The following is a 6,032-nucleotide window of genomic DNA, read 5'->3' as shown; positions in this document are numbered from 1 at the left end:
GCAAACGAGTGCTTTAATGTTGCCCACAAGATGCGCGAGTATTACTAGTAGTATATTTTTCTTGCCATGTTGAGATTTTAAAACCACGAGTGCGAACATGCAGAGGAGCAATGAAGACCAAACATGGGATATTCGGGACATCTTCAAGGAGCGTGGCAAGTTAAAGAGGAGCTGCACCGAACCTGTAAAACGAGCTTTGGTAAGTAACACCCTTTCAATTACTTTCGTGTAGCCTCGTGTTCTTCGATGTGTATATGTTTTAGTTTATGTTTCTCTTAAGCGTGGTGTTCTTTGATGTGTAATAAGAAGAGTCTTAATCGTTCTTTGATGTGTAGGAAGTGGGTGTTCTCACCTTGTAGTCTGTTTTTATTTATTTATTCCTTTTGAATTCACTTCTCCGAGTTCTGTTTATCTGGCTTCTACTAAATGGATCTAGGTTGCTCTGAGTATTGATCTAAAAAAGAAGTAACTTCATGTCAGGATGCAGTTCCTGCGAGGAGGGAAGTATGGTCAACCTCGAGATCATGTTTCCAAAATGAGGCTGGATTAGACACAAGGTGCCAGTTCCCTAATGATGCTGGATTAGACACAAGGTGCAAATTCCCAGATGATGCTGGATTACACACAAGCCAGGTGGAGTCGTCAGCTGTTCGTGTCCTCGTGACATTACTAAAGGTTGAAAGAAAACGTGTAGTAGCCCTTGAGAATGTAGCTGAGTTCCTGAAGAAGCGAAAAGAGCAATCAGATGCTCTCTTCACCCAAGCCAAAGAAGAGATGGAAGAAGCCAGAAATAAGCTAGCAGAGGTAGAGCAGGCTAGGCGTCTCCTGCTATCTAAAACTGTTGTCAATACAAAATTTCCTTCATAATAGCTAGGTTCAAATGTTTATCCAGTCAGCATGCCTGTTGTGATGTCCGTGCATCTACTGATGTGGCACAAAATGTTTTTTTTCGGGTCATGTAATAACATCAATTACTTTGCAAACAATAATAGACGAAGCATTGGACATGGTATAGTTCACGTGCAAGCCCGACATTCCAAGTTCAACTTCCACATCAAACTCATGTTCATAGATATATGCACATTCATACATAATGTCCACAACCATGTTTCACTTCAAAGCCAAAAAAATGTGAGGAGAGTTATAAATAAAGAAAATCCTCTACTAGTTCCTGCTACCAGTGCGAGCACAACAAGTCAAGACCATGCGTAAATTAATTATATTTTGGTCATTTTTTGTGTTCTAAAATGCCTGCCGGCTCGTGGAACGACGTGTTGCCGGCACACGCGTGGATTCAATGAAGGCAGGCGGGGCAGTGTTAAGCTAGTTGCACGCGGCGAGGAGGCGTGCTCAGCTGGGCCTGCAGCGAGTGCGGCTCTCTTGGCCGGCGCGTCGGTTCAATGCCTGCGCTATGAGAGGTCGCGTCCGTGTCAGAGCAATCACTCCCTCCAGTCGTTTTTGTTTGGGTATAACAAAATCTCGTTTTCCATTCACATTTTACAAGTAAAGTTCGTGGACAAACTTTGACCCAAAGTACGATGGGGACTAGTAAACCAGAATGGAGGTAGTATCTTTTTAATCGAAGAAGGGTTTCCCCTTCCGATTTTCATTAAAGAAAACCAGCATCTAAATCTAAACCATAGTATTTGCCCTAGAACTACCAGGTTCAACATCTCGCAACATAACCCATACAACCTCCATCGAAAAAAACAAACCATACAACCATACGCCAAGGAGGTACATAGTACTATGAATTCCATTTTCGCTCCATACCAATCGTTCTAAAAACTACTTACTACTTACAACGCGCCATTGAAAATCGGAATTCTTAACCCCGCTAAAAAACGATATTTTAAACGTGGCTACTCGATCTGTGGCAACTGGCGAGCCACCGCGCTCCAAGTCGTTCACCTGTGGTCCCGACCATCAACTCCTACGGATCAAATTATCACGCGAGCTGACTATTCCTACAAAGGTGCTCCACCACATACCCGGTACCCGCGAATGCAGCAATCGTGCCCCTAGGGTTTTAGAGTTTATTTGTTAATGTCGCCTTTACGTAACACTCATGTGTGCGAGACAGCGAGAGGCCGACTGCATGCGTGCGCCTCTTCTCTTCGTATATGTACTCCACCATTTGTCTGGTGTCCAAAAAATTATAATAACTACTAGCAATGTGCCAATGTGTTGCCACATGATCAAAGTAGATTAATACAGTGGCAGAGCTAGATGCAGATTACGCCTAGGGTTGTGCTATGTTGAGTGATAAACTTCTATGATTTTCTATGCTTTGCATGAAGAAATTACAAAGGAAGTTGTTTCTAGGCCTGGGGCTATAGCCCTAGCTGCCCCAGGCCTGTCTTCGCCACTGGATTAATACATATTCACCGATTTGATAGAAAAAAGTCTAGCTTTGAAATACGTATATCACTAAAAATATGTTATGTTTCACTCAAAATATATTCATTTGGCGGTTTTGATGAGATAAGGGAGGAATGTTGTTGGTTTCAAGATTCGAGAAGTGGTATATGTCTAATTTCTACTCTTACTAGCAAGATGCCCGTGCATTGCACGGAACATCAGGATCTTGTGGGAGAAAAGGATGAACGAGGGAAGGCCTTATCTGCAAATGTGGTGAAGAGTGCGGGTAAATTGCCATATTTTCCTTCCTATTCGTCAGATATAAATCAGACGACCTACATTGCAGGATGGCAGGCCCACCATCATCACCAAGTCTATTTTTTTATCCCTAGTCTTATAATAAGCATTGTCGGTGATGATCATGTGCCTGCCATCCTGCAATATAGGCCGTCCGATCTATATCTGACAGATAGGAAGGAAACTATGGCAATTTTGCAAAAAGATACCCACACCCCTCTCCACATTTGCAAATAAGGCCTTCCCTCCTTCATCCTTTCCCCCCACAAGATAAACTACTCATACAAATGCATCTTGATGTTCCGTGCAACGCTTGGGAATCTTGCTAGTTGTTGCAAAAAGCCCATGTGTGTGTGAGAGAGAGGGCGAGTGGAGGAGGACGGAGTTCATGTGTGACAAAGACACAAGGAGTGTGTGTGCGATAGGTATCAGCTTAAAATGAGGCGATAGTGTGTGTGTGCACGATCGAGAGGGCGTGTCTCAAGAAGGGAAGAAAAATCTACATAGATACAAGGAGCGGGAGAGAGACATGTATGCGATGGTGGAAGCACGAGTGTGCGGGTGTATAAACCTATCTAGAGGCTAGCTAGTCGATAAATGTTTCTGAGAGAAATACAAGTCGGGGTGCGAAAGTGAGAGTTTTGTGTGTGAGAGAGAGAGACGGTAGTCGGGAAGGGGAGTGGAAGCAGGAGTTATGTGTGTGTGTCTGTGTGAGAGAGAGAGGAGACGGTAGTCGGGGTTATCTGATCGGTAAACAAATAAATAATGTCAGTCTGGGATGGAGATGGAAAGGAGACCGCACCAAATGTTGTGTCTAGAAGAGAGATAGAGAGAGTAATTTTAGTGGTATGAGTCATATGTAGAGACATATAGGGTGTGTGAGAGAATCCCATAGAGAGAAAGAAAAAGTGAAAGACGAGTGGAGACTGTGTGTTTGGCGGTGAAAAAGAAAGCTTAGGTACTGAGTGATACCAGAGAATAGTAGAGACGTGAGAGATAATGAAAACCATGTAATGTATAATGATAGGGACAGTGTGACACTTCTCAAGGGAGACCTCGAGAGACCATGTTTGCGAGGATAGGAGCAACATGAAGTGAGCGTGCGGGTGAGCTGGAGAAAAGAGAGTGATAGCTACCTGAAGGGGCAAGCATGCGAGAGAGATGGGCGTGAAAGGAGTGAACAAAAAAGGGATTCAAATATTTGAATTCGAGATGATGATACATGTAATCCATACTTGAACCAAAATTGATCTATCAAACATGCATACTCATATGAATTCACGCACATCTATGTTATTTAATATGTAGATATTACTGATCCATACATTTTAGTAGAACATAATTAGGTTAAGTTTTTTTGAATTCAACCTTAAGATTTCGAGATCGTTGTATTTGTAAATCATATTATACATATAAAGGAGCAGAATTCTTTGTTGTGCTTTTGAAAGTATATATAAAAAATGATGTATATAGAATGTAATTCCAATTGAAAATGGACCCCGCCCGAAAAAAAGAATACAAACGGGATTCGAATTGAGTTGGCACGGTAAACGTGCACTCTGCAAAATTTGAACGAAGCGGGGAAATTCGCAGTAACCGCCCGAAACCAAAATCTGCGAGATGGAAATCACTACTGCCTATCCCTGCCACGCAAAGCCTATATGCTGGATTTCTATAGGTTTCGATAGGGGTAGGTTTGTAATTTCACCCTAACGTGACGTAACTGCATGTCACCCGGATTCATACACGGTGGGCGCCAAAACACACCGTGTCCTTAGCCGAAATCGACTCCCTCCCCGATTCATATTCATACACGGTGGGCGCCAAAAACAAACTCTCGTGGCAAATATTCGGTGTATGCGAGATTACCGTCCTATCCCCAACCGACTAGTGTTGCTGTGATGTAGTAGAAATTTGAAACGGGGGCTAAGTTTGTAAATTTCCTCGCATTTGAGACAAGCGCGCCCTGAATACATGGTTTCCCCTTCCTCTCTACCTCCCTTTTCCCCATTCGTACTCCGTGGGCGCCAAAACACCCTCTCCACCCCACCCTCCTCCGTCCACCGCCGCCGTCCTCCATCCCATCCACCGCCGTCCTCCTCCACCATGCCGGAGCTGATACCCCGACGCTGTCGTCCATTACAAGAGATCGACCTCTCTCATCCACGGCTTCGGACCGGGATCCTTGCATCCCGTCCTCTTGCTTCATCTCCGCCATCGTCCACCTTGTCGGCGCCGCTCCTACGACCATCTCGTCCACCGCGCCCCGCCGCCACCGTCTACCCTCCTAGATCTGCTTCCACACCGTCGACAGCCATCACTACCGCAGCATCGTCAAATTCTCAGCAGATGCGTACACGACGCCGCACCAGAGGCGGTACTCTTTCGTATCTGCTCAACTTATTTATCGCAGCAAGAAAATAGATCGCCACTGCTTTACTCCGATTTCTTGTCTTGGTTGCAAAGTTGCCTTTGTCCGCTTTGCACCTTCAGATCCGCCATGGCACGCTCAACACCATACTCGCAATGCTCATGGTTTTCCCCTTTTATATTCCACACTAGTTAAATCACAGTAGACTAAATTTCAAAATTGGGTCAGTCGATTTTTCAGAGCTCGCCGAAGTTCGCCGGTGCGATCGAAGGGGCTCAGGTGGGGACGGTGGCTGTGGGGGCGGTGGTGGGGCCTCGTTGAACGAAGAAAACTCGACGCAGGTGGGGGCGGGGGTGCGGGTGGGGGTGGCGGAGGAACACAGGCGGTGGGGCCGGTGGTTCGGCCGGCGGCCCGTGCGGTGTTCTGTATGGGAAGCAGAGTATGTTCCTTGTCAGGAAGGGGAGCAGGGACATCTGCAGTCTAACAGCTGATAGAGTTGGCATGTACATGATCGATAGGCTTTCAATTACTAGAGGCAATACAACACCGTAATTTCCAGCCAGTTCCACTTTCCCGATTTATATATCCTGGTTATGGTGTACCCGTGTTATGTACACTATGATCTGCCTAGTTGCTGTGTGCTCTTGTTATCATGGTTTGGCAATAAACTCTCTATATAGTATATTATGAACCTATCATCTGCCAGCTATCCTTACTTTTGGAGCCTATTTTTTTGTGTACTTGTGCCAGATTATATAAATGCACGCACCATATTACAGCACACATGAGCTCTCTCATCAGAATCCAGTGATAGCACACAAGTGTTTACAGGGGCGCCCCTATATTAGAATATCATCTGCATTACAAAGATAATCTCACAACTATTTATGTTTTCATGGTTCTCAGATATCATATGCAATTACAATGAATATCAGAATCCGCGCATCAGAAGAATATTATGGAACACTGCAATGACTTACAAAATTGGCACCAAGGCATTGAG

Source organism: Triticum aestivum, chromosome 5A (genome assembly GCF_018294505.1).
Source record: "Triticum aestivum cultivar Chinese Spring chromosome 5A, IWGSC CS RefSeq v2.1, whole genome shotgun sequence".
Classification (NCBI taxonomy): domain Eukaryota; kingdom Viridiplantae; phylum Streptophyta; class Magnoliopsida; order Poales; family Poaceae; genus Triticum; species Triticum aestivum.
The sequence above is the reverse complement of the archived record's forward strand: the minus strand, read 5'-3'. Positions refer to the sequence as shown.